Source organism: Pseudophryne corroboree, chromosome 9, assembly GCF_028390025.1.
Source record: "Pseudophryne corroboree isolate aPseCor3 chromosome 9, aPseCor3.hap2, whole genome shotgun sequence".
In the NCBI taxonomy this organism is placed as follows: domain Eukaryota; kingdom Metazoa; phylum Chordata; class Amphibia; order Anura; family Myobatrachidae; genus Pseudophryne; species Pseudophryne corroboree.
The window spans coordinates 187836221-187847924 of NC_086452.1; positions in this window are offsets into that span (position 1 = coordinate 187836221).

Genomic DNA, 11704 nt, shown 5'->3' on the forward strand with positions numbered 1-11704 from the left:
GAAGCTCCGCCCCCTCGGCGGCGGGCTTCTGTCCCGCTTAAATATGCAATTTTTGGCGGGGGCTCATACATATATACAGTGCCCAGCTGTATATATGTTTAACTTTTGCCAAAAGAGGTCCCAAAAGCTGCCCAGGGCCCCCCCCCCCCCCCCTGCGCCCTGCACCCTTACAGTGACCGGAGTATGTGAGGTGTGTGGGAGCATTGGCACACAGCTGCAGTGCTGTGCGTTACCTCAGTGAAGAACGGAGTCTTCTGCCGCCTGTGAAGTCTTCTTTGCTTCTCATATTCACCCGGCTTCTGTCTTCCGGCTCTGCGAGGGGGACGGCAGCGCGGCTCTGGGATCGGACGGCGAGGGTGAGATCCTGCGTACGATCCCTCTGGAGCTAATGGTGTCCAGTAGTCTAAGAAGCAGGACCTAGCTTCAGAGAGTAGGGCTGCTTCTCTCCCCTCAATCCCACGATGCAGGGAGTCTGTTGCCAGCAGAGCTCCCTGAAAATAAAAAACCTAACAAAATACTTTCTCTCAGCAAACTCAGGAGAGCTCACTGAAAAGCACCCAGCTCGTCTGGGCACAGTATCAAACTGAGGTCTGGAGGAGGGGCATAGAGGGAGGAGCCAGTGCACACCAGAACCTAAATTCTTTCTTAAAGTGCCCATGTCTCCTGCGGAGCTCGTCTATCCCCATGGTCCTTACGGAGTCCCCAGCATCCACTAGGACGTTAGAGAAATAATTACTGCTATTTTGTGTCATTTACTAGTAAAACATACCTCCTAACATTAGGCGGTCTCAAAAGTGGAATGTGGGCAAGGCTGTGCCACACTCCAGAAAAAATCTGTTTCTGCAATACACACATATGGCTTGTGGTGGTGGAAGACCTCACATTTAACCCCAGCAAATAGGGGTGTAACTCCAAATCACAGGACAGCCCTTCAACATCAGACTGTCCTGAGGAAAGCGGTACCGTCATTACTCAGGTATGTTAAAGTAAATATAACATACAATCTCTATTTCATAAATGAAACATAATGTGTCCTGAAACATGGTTAGGCATGAAATATATAACAATCCTCTGCAATATTCCATTTGCAACAACCCTCACAATAGTAGTGCACTGACAGGATTTTCAGGTTTTTAGCGTTACTCAAATATCCTTCTTCATCTTTACTTCTGTCAGCAAGTTTGAAAATAAGTGTATGCCTAGAGGGTGGCTAAAAGGTAAGTACTGTAATGTTTGCATAGTCATTCTATGTAAGCTAAGTAAGCACCTGCTGTGTTAATATTCAAACAGGAAGCAATGCCAAGCAACATATTCTGAATAAATATTTAAAAAAAAAATATAAAACTTTTTGCATTCCTTTCTACTTGTTTTACAAAAATGTATACCTATAAGTTTAGATTTGTTTTCTAATATATTTATTTATTAGTCTTAAACTGGGTACACACATGTCCGGGTGTGGATTATTAGATCTACACTAAAAAGGTCTAGAGTCAATAAGTCTACCACTAATAGGAGACATGCATTAGGTCGACAGGGGCAAAAGGTCAACATAGAATAGGTAGGAAAGATCGACAGGGTCAAAAGGTCGTCAAGGTCAAAAGGTCGACGTGTAAATGGTCGACGTAAAAAAATGTAGACAATTTTTGAGGGTTTTTTGGGGCAATTTATACATTTTCTGCCACAAACAAGTCCCTTTAGCGTTCCATGCCCCTTCGCATGGCTTGCTTCGCTCGCAATGCTTCAGCAGAGGTTACTATTCCCAATCGAAGTCCACGTGGCTGGTAAAGTATGAAAAAGTTGATAACACAAAAACGAAAAAAAAAATTGTGTCTACCATATGTGTGTCGACCATTGTCAGGTCAACCTTTCAACCATGTCGACCTTTTGAATGGTCTGCCTTTTTACATATCCACCTTTTGACCATGTCGGCCTTTTGACCCTGTCGACCTAATGCTTGTCTACCAATAATGGTAAACCTATTGACTGTAGACCTTAGTGTAGATTTATAGTCCGGATACCCTCTTGTCCAGTCCTCGGCAGATCAGACTGTTTATACAATCCTTCTGCAGACCTGCTCACAGATTCTACATCTAATCCTTGCTATACACTTGTCCAATTTTTCAGCAGACCAATCTGCGTCTCCTGAAACATTCTGCTGAAAAAAAATATAATTTTGGCTGGGGAAAGGGGGATTTATTAAGGAGGAATTTAATAAATTATAATTGCAAATGAGGGAAGGGGATAGGATTTTAATGCTCCTTCCAAAAAAATAAAAATAAAATGCGTGCATCCCTCTCCAAGGGCATAACTGGCCCCGGGCTGTTTGAGCTAGCCCTGGTTCAAAAAATACGTGGAATAAATTGTGTCAAGGGTTCCCTGTATTTAATTAATCAGTATTGGGCTCTTTGAGATACCCCTGGTTCCATAAATATGGGGAACATGACAACAAGGGGTCCCCCCATATTTATAGAACCAGCACCTGGCTCCACTAGCAGGAGGGGTAATCCACAGCCACACTTGATGAGGTCCTGTGCTGAAGCATTCATTCCCTCTAACTAGTCAGCCCAGGCTGGGGATTCCTGGGGAAGTGGGGACCCCCCAATAAAGGGGTCCCCCATCTCCAGGGCCCCTGAGGCCAGGGCTGAAGCCCGGGACTATCCCCAGCACCCCTGGGCTGTGGGTGCCGAGTTGATAACCATTAGTGAATAATATTGTCTCTTACAGGAGGACTATATGTCCCAGCAAGCCTCCTCCGCATGCTGGTACTTGGGGAACCACAAGTACCAGCATGCAGGGTATTAAGTGCCTGCTGGTATCTATAGGTTCCCTGTAAAATAAATATTAAAATAAAAACATGGCACTAAATGTTTTAATATTTTATTATCCAGCAGCTTCACTGGACGCGGTGACCTTTAAGCTCTTTTGCATGGCCACGCCTATCTAGGATTTCCCTGTCATCTTCATTCTTCAGGAGATCTTCACCCCCCTTGTCCGCCATCAGACTGACAGCTGCAGCCTCGCTTTGACTAATATTAGCCGGCACAAGGAGACGGGGTGATGACGCGGCGAGTTGTGGCCATCTTGAATTTTAAATGATGATAGTGTGCTAGGCTGCCGGAACAGGAGATTGGTCGCTTGCTCCGGTCTCAGCAGCCTACACACTAAAGTATTGGCCGGCTGGTCAGAGGTCGGGTCTCCTAGTTTTCAAGCAGGTTTAGAACCCAGGAAACCCGACAGGCGACCAGGATCGGGTGTGTGGGTCAGTCAGCAGAGAGTACACACTTGTCCAATGTCTGGCAGGCCGGTCGGTCAGGAGTCAGTTCTCTCGAGGATTTGACACCTGTGTACCCAGTTTTAGACAAACTGAGAACCATAAGTTCATGATTAATATTATTTTGTGTACCTCTTTTTCAAAACACTGGCTCATTTTCTTATACCCAAAGCAATGCAACATTCAAATGTCACTTGGTAAAGGGCCCCATACACTACGGCGACATGTCAGACCCTCGTGTCGCATAAGATTTCCCTTGAACCGCCCGGCAGCCTCCCAGGTGGCAGGATCGCATAGGATACATTGTATGTGGTCCTTTTGCATATGATGTATCTTATGCGATCCCAGCCATGCCTGCAGGAACCGACATATCACGAGTGCAGCACTAACGACATAGGGGCTCTGTTCCAATGCTCACGGGACCGCGCATCGGATGTGATGTAAAACACATCCGATTTGCCACTTTCCATCCGATTTATCAACCCGAAAGGTCGAAATAGGATGAAATCGGGCATTGTCGTTGTAGTGTATAGGGCCCTTAACAGTAATGACTTCCCAGTGACAACAACAAAAAAATCTTGACACCTTACACATCATTAGATGTTAAACTAAGATCTGTCCACTAGATGGTGATCTAACCCAATCAATGGGACCATATTGCAATACTGGCAAAGTTCTGAGCATCCACTGGAGGGCACTGGATGGGAAGGTTTACAGCATAATAACACATAATACTGATTTATAAAGCTCAAGACAGCAAAGGTGCATCATGAAATCTTCTTTGGTGGTGCCAGGTGCCTACAATTGCGCAAGTGTAATATTTGTTCCGATTATAGTTATTTAGTCATCACCAAGTAATTATACAGACCTCTATGTTATTACTTTTGTGATAGTGATATGATTCACCCAGTTATAGCAGCTTTAATTTTAATTACTTATCCTTTTGCACATTATTCTATTGGTATTTCACTTCCTTATATATCAATTATTTACCTCCACCTCTTAGTAAGCACCTTTTGTCAGGGCTATCCTTAGCTTTGTATCTTGCCATTATATGTTAATTATTTGTATTGTGATCATCCCTTCAATCTACTAGACTGTGTATTGTGATGATACATTATAAATAAAGAATAATAATTATAATAAAAATACAAAACCTGGTAAATGCTGCACTAAGGGGGGGGGTATCCAATTACTCGGAGTCAATGACCACGGGTAATTGAATCGCCGGGGCCTATCTTATTAGCCCCGATGTTGTGCACACCTCCCCCCAATGATTGCACTTATCGGGGATTATGCTTCGGGTGCCTCGAAAGAATTATCCGCAATAAGTGTCCTGCCACAGCCAAGATCGCGGGTCAAATTTCGGCTTATCAAAATCTGCCTCTAATTGGATACCACAATAATGACCATCGGCCATTAATCGCGATATCTGCCCATTTTAAGTGGGAAGGAAGGGAAATGTTTACATGTACAGTGTATTAAGACTCATTTAGACTTTATAACATAAGTCATAAGTTCTACTATGTTTGTAGAGACAACAGATTAATCAGACTATTTACTCATAAAGTCATGCTAGGAAAGCACATCCAATAAGAGACTTTCCTCGTTATGACTCTCTGGCATTAACAGCTCCTCTACTTGCTTATTGCAGCTGTGAACCAAATATTGGTCCTGGTCATGTGCTCGCAGTCCAGCTACCAGACGGGGTTCTGAAGACCTAAATAGTGTTTCTCCTGCTAAGGGGTCATTCAAGTGAGGATATTCAGAGAAATTGCTCATGATGTATTTTAAACTTTCTGATAAGGTACACATAGTTTTTGAAAATGTTTTACTTTCTTACTAAGATATATTAATATGGATTGTATTTTAGATTTAAAAAAATACTTGCAGTACTGCCATTTTTGGGGTTGGGTATGACATCTCGACAGTAATTATGTCAACATTCATCATGTTGAAATGAGAATGACATCATGGTCAATGATGAAATGTCAACATGCTAGAATGTTGACATACAGTATCATCTGTGGTGGCCCAGGAGTGACTTACCTGCGTCTGGTGGCTGCAGCGTCCCCAGCAGAATTTTCTGGGTCCTCGCAGTCATGTGACCATCACTTCAGGGTTGATTAGACCTCCACTGCTGCAGTGGCCTGGTAAATATTTCCACCCTAATGCTGGGTACACACTTGCCGATGTCAGTGACATCCCCCCGCAAACAATATCGTTCATACACACTGAACGATATCGTTTGCGTCTCGTCAGTGACAGCATGCACCCACATCCAGGTGCATGCCATCTCATACAATATCTTTAGATTTCAAGTTGAAAACTAAAGATATTGTACCTCGTTATCGACCCGCAGGAGCATGCATTTCTAACGATATAGGATCTACATAATTGCTGATGTATACGATATATCATCTGATAAGCTGGTTCGATTGATATATCGGGTGCACATCAGCAAGTGTGTACCCAGCCTAACTCCTACCACTAACCCTCCCTCTGACCCTAACCTCACTGCCCCCCCCCCCACAACTTATCTCTAACCTTCCCCTACAGCCTAACCCACCTGTCCACAGCCTAACACCAATGTCAACATTCTGAGAGTAACTGTTGACATTGCAGTGTCGACGCTATGATTGACTGTTATTGTTGACCTTTAGACTACATCTCCATTTTTTGTACTATGGCATGCATATAATTATTTACACCAAGAACCTGCATTTACTAAATTATACCCCTTTCACTATGTGGCACCCCACTATCCTGTGGTGTTCCCACTGCAGCACAGGCCCATGCCTAGCAACGCAGCACTGCATAGGTTAACTATCCCCTAACTTTTAGTGATGTCAGCAGGAGCTGACATGGGGGGCACTAGGACCCAGGGGAGTCAAGTCTAGAATCAGAGGAGCCCAACTGTCACAGCCAGAGAGCTGGGAGAAAAGTACTCTGCGATTGGCTGACCCGATGACCTTTACAGAGCGGGAAGCTGAGGAGGCAGGGTGACTGCTCTGAGGAGAGTGTGTGAGGCTGCAGTGTGGAGAGTTGTCGTCCAGAGAGCCCTTAAAGGGGTGACCAGTGGCGAAAGGTGAGCGGTCGCAAGTGGAGCCGTCTGCGCCCGACAACTGAGTGAGACGCTAGGGAAGGAAGCGTCGCAGCTGCTGAGAGAGAAGTGCTGACAGGAATCAGATCAGCGTGCGAGCCGCAAGTGAAGCAGCATGGAGTCTCTGTCATCACAGCTGGGAAGCACTGAAGAGGCTGCCTGACAGTGAGAGGGTGGAGTGCAGCTGCGGGGAACAGTGAGTAACCTTGCCCCTTCACATTGTGTCTGTGACAGTGCCTCAGCACAGCCAGCCATACCTCAGTGACAGTGCCTCAGCACAGCCAGCCATATCCCAGTGACAGCCAGAACCCCTTTTTGTGTCATTCTCCAGTCAGCCCTGTATAAGTCTGTCAGCACAGCCTAAGACTCCTGTCACCCATCACCTGAGGCTGCCAGGGTCAGACAGACAGTTAGAGGTGTTGTCAGTCAGTGAGGCCATTTCAGCAGCAGCTCAACTTGACAGCCAGCCAACCCTTGCCAACTCAGCCAGGTGCTTCCCTCATGCAGCAATATTCCCATTTGTTACTACAGACAGAGAGGGGAAGAGCCCTGAGATATATGACACCTGTCAGCCAACCAGTACCGCAGCAGCACAGCCGTGTCCGACAGGCAGAGCCCAGGGGGAGAACTTGATGCTTTTAATCTGCGCAAGGTCACCCGGGGACAGCGACAGTGTTGTGTTCAAGGAATGAGAAAAAAAAGGTTACTGCCTATTAGGAGTTACCTTAAAGAAGGTGATATTAGTTAGCACTAGTACCGACAGAACCAGCCCGTGCGAACAGTATTGATTCCCCTTACCCTAGATAGTGAGTGGCTATCTGACAGAATTGCATCCAGTTATCTTAGTCCCTATTTACCTCAGGATTTGTACTGAAAGCCTTCCTATAAGATATCTGAGATAATATACAAAACCCAGTTACTGGTCACTGCCGGATTGTACTCCTACACCCTCTAGTGGACACTTGAGATACTGTAAGAAACACTACGGTTAATAGTAATTCTACAGCCACCGTGTGGACACTTGGGACACTAATTTGGACACCGTTCCTGGTTACTTGCTGCCAGTCAATTGGTAGACATTTAAGGTTATGGTTAATAGTGACGTAATAGTATACGATAAATAATTTGTGAGAAGTTCATTTACGAGTATATTGAAGAAATACTTGCAATTGTGAGTTCTCCTAAAAGCCGTGAATTTGTTATATGTAACTAAAATGTTTAATGCTTGACTATATTACCTGTGATACCATATGATCTCGAACTGCTGATCTGCATATTGATCTATTCTTATATATAGTGACATTGCTTAATTTCAATTCTACCCTACTAACCCGTTTAACCCAATAGCAGTGACACCTTATTGGTGATAATAAAATACCAGTCACTGTCCAAAAGTGTGGTGACTTGTTTGTCTGGGGTCTGTTTGAGGGTCCTCATCCTTCTGCTGGGTATCCAGAGGTGACAAGAAAGCAGAGTCCAAGAAGACAAGGACCGACATCATCAGGGGAAATTAAGGTACGAAACACCGCCACTTCACCACCCGGTGGCCTGTGACAACACCGCAGCTTGTACCCGGTAATTTGCCGTTTTTACTGGCTTCCTAAACGGTTCGAGCTGCGATGTGAAAGGGTCACCTTCAATTTACCGTTTACAAAATACCGGTATTTTGAAACGGTAAAAAAGCAGGGTCCTACCCGTTTCAGACCCGTTTAATTGTGCAGTGTGAAAGGGTCTGAAACGGTATTTGCAAGCCCCAGAAGGTGATAGGCTGTCTCCATGTGTGATGTCATCAGGCAGAAGCAGGAAATAAACATTTAAAAGGACAACCACTGTTTTGTATGGGTGAAACGGGTTCAGTGCAGTGACGTCTATTTAGCTCACCGCACGTCCCTGGTTCAGTGTGAAAGGTACCAAAACGGTAATGAAATGGTAATATACTGGTTACAACATGCGATGTGAAGGGGGTTTAACTGCTCAGACCCGCTTTAAGAACCGTTTAAAGAACCGTTTCAAAAGCAGGTTTTGCGATGTGAAAGCAGCATAAAAGTACTCATTTGTATTTCTGAGCAGTTTTGTTAGGTTTACAGATTGGAGTGCATCAGAATACAAAGGAACACTGCAGGGTTAAATACAGCAAATGCACTTAGCACATTAGGTGGGTTAACCAAACACACACATGTAATATAAATAGCATGAACATGAAAATGCACTTGTATTTTTTCCAGGACTCTGTATTCATCATCTAAGGCACACAACTCATCTTAGAACATTAATTACATCAGAGTCCTTTAGCATAGGTCAACATTAATGCACCTCTATTTATATTCAAAGAAAGAACTTGAAAAATAACCGTGAAAAAGGAAATAAAGAGGCCTCTAAATGGAATATTATCTGAGAGCTGTGGTAAAAAGCAGGAACATGGGAAGATAATAATTTGATTATTCTTCTGAATGTAGAAGTGCTGAGGGGCACAGTGCCTGCTTATTGAGAAAAAATGAAATGAGGAGACAGCAGTGATAATAAAGACTGGAACATGCTGGGGAAAAAACAAGAAGCAGAATCATTTAAATCAAAATGAATACCACAGGGACTGTATTCATCAATCCACCTTTCTAATATTATCTATTATACCCTATAATCTGCTTCTATGCAGGGCCAACACTACCATTACATTGTTTGTAATGCCCTCACTGAGAGCTGGCTGTGAACATAAGACAAGCATATATATTGGTAGATGCTCAATTAGCTTAGTGATATCATTCAGGTGCTCGAAAGGGAGGGGTATTTCTAAGCAAGAAAAAAAGGCATTTGTTTCCCCCAGCACCCTGAATGATAACCGTAACCAGATATAAATTCCACATGATAACAGAATTCAGAGATCTTCGTTACACATATTTGCGCAAATGTGTGAATAAGCCCCAAAGCCGCATCAAGGCGTCTCTGTATATTTGGGGTCCCTAGCGCTATATCTAGGTGCAGGGTGTGGCACCCCAAAACACCAGCATAAGCCAGAAAGCCCAGCGTAGCATACCAGTGAAAAAACTATAGTGTTAATAAATTAGTATTTAGGAAGCCGAAGCTATAGAGAAAGTGATACAAAATGAAATGCAATTAAAATAGAGAAATAGTGTTAAGAAATTAATAAGTGAAAAGTGTTAATAGAATGTAAAGGTATGCCACACTAAGGCCATCCAGCTCAGCCAGTCCAGAGGCACCACACCTCACACCTCCATTACCCCAATCTGGGTCTAAGATTAACCAGCAAGGAGCCACATGATAATGGCTCCTTACTACAATATGTCTAAGCTAAGAGCTACCTACCTTGGAGCAACCCCATAATGCTCCCTGTGGCATGTCAGGGCCTGCACCTCCTCCTAATGCAGGAACCTCTCTGCCTCTCACAACAAACATATATATTGGTAGATGCTCAATTAGCTTAGTGATATCATTCAGGTGCTCAAAAGGGAGGGGTATTTCTAAGCAAGAAAAAAAGGCATTTGTTTCCCCCAGCACCCTGAATGATAACCGTAACCAGATATAAATTCCACATGATAACAGAATTCAGAGATCTTCGTTACACATATTTGCGCAAATGTGTGAATAAGCCCCAAAGCCGCATCAAGGCGTCTCTGTATATTTGGGGTCCCTAGCGCTATATCTAGGTGCAGGGTGTGGCACCCCAAAACACCAGCATAAGCCAGAAAGCCCAGCGTAGCATACCAGTGAAAAAACTATAGTGTTAATAAATTAGTATTTAGGAAGCCGAAGCTATAGAGAAAGTGATACAAAATGAAATGCAATTAAAATAGAGAAATAGTGTTAAGAAATTATTAAGTGAAAAGTGTTAATAGAATGTAAAGGTATGCCACACTAAGGCCATCCAGCTCAGCCAGTCCAGAGGCACCACACCTCACACCTCGATTACCCCAATCTGGGTCTAAGATTAACCAGCAAGGAGCCACATGATAATGGCTCCTTACTACAATATGTCTAAGCTAAGAGCTACCTACCTTGGAGCAACCCCATAATGCTCCCTGTGGCATGTCAGGGCCTGCACCTCCTCCTAATGTAGGAACCTCTGCCTCTCACAACAAACATATATATTGGTAGATGCTCAATTAGCTTAGTGATATCATTCAGGTGCTCGAAAGGGAGGGGTATTTCTAAGCAAGAAAAAAAGGCATTTGTTTCCCCCAGCACCCTGAATGATAACCGTAACCAGATATAAATTCCACATGATAACAGCATTCAGAGATCTTCGTTACACATATTTGCGCAAATGTGTGAATAAGCCCCAAAGCCGCATCAAGGCGTCTCTGTATATTTGGGGTCCCTAGCGCTATATCTAGGTGCAGGGTTTGGCACCCCAAAACACCAGCATAAGCTAGAAAGCCCAGCATAGCATACCAGTGAAAAAACTATAGTGTTAATAAATTAGTATTTAGGAAGCCAAAGCTATAGAGAAAGTGATACAAAATGAAATGCAATTAAAATAGAGAAATAGTGTTAAGAAATTAATAAGTGAAAAGTGTTACTAGAATGTAAAGGTATGCCACACTAAGGCCATTTAGCTCAGCCAGTCCAGAGGCACCACACCTCACACCTCCATTACCCCAATCTGGGTCTAAGATTAACCAGCAAGGAGCCACATGATAATGGCTCCTTACTACAATATGTCTAAGCTAAGAGCTACCTACCTTGGAGCAACCCCATAATGCTCCCTGTGGCATGTCAGGGCCTGCACCTCCTCCTAATGCAGGAACCTTTCTGCCTCTCACAACAAACATATATATTGGTAGATGCTCAATTAGCTTAGTGATATCATTCAGGTGCTCGAAAGGGAGGGGTATTTCTAAGCAAGAAAAAAAGGCATTTGTTTCCCCCAGCACCCTGAATGATAACCGTAACCAGATATAAATTCCACATGATAACAGAATTCAGAGATCTTCGTTACACATATTTGCGCAAATGTGTGAATAAGCCCCAAAGCCGCATCAAGGCGTCTCTGTATATTTGGGTCCCTAGCGCTATATCTAGGTGCAGGGTGTGGCACCCCAAAACACCAGCATAAGCCAGAAAGCCCAGCGTAGCATACCAGTGAAAAAACTATAGTGTTAATAAATTAGTATTTAGGAAGCCGAAGCTATAAAGAAAGTGATACAAAATGAAATGCAATTAAAATAGAGAAATAGTGTTAAGAAATTAATAAGTGAAAAGTGTTAACAGAATGTAAAGGTATGCCACACTAAGGCCATCCAGCTCAGCCAGTCCAGAGGCACCACACCTCACACCTCCATTACCCCAATCTGGGTCTAAGATTAACCTGCAAG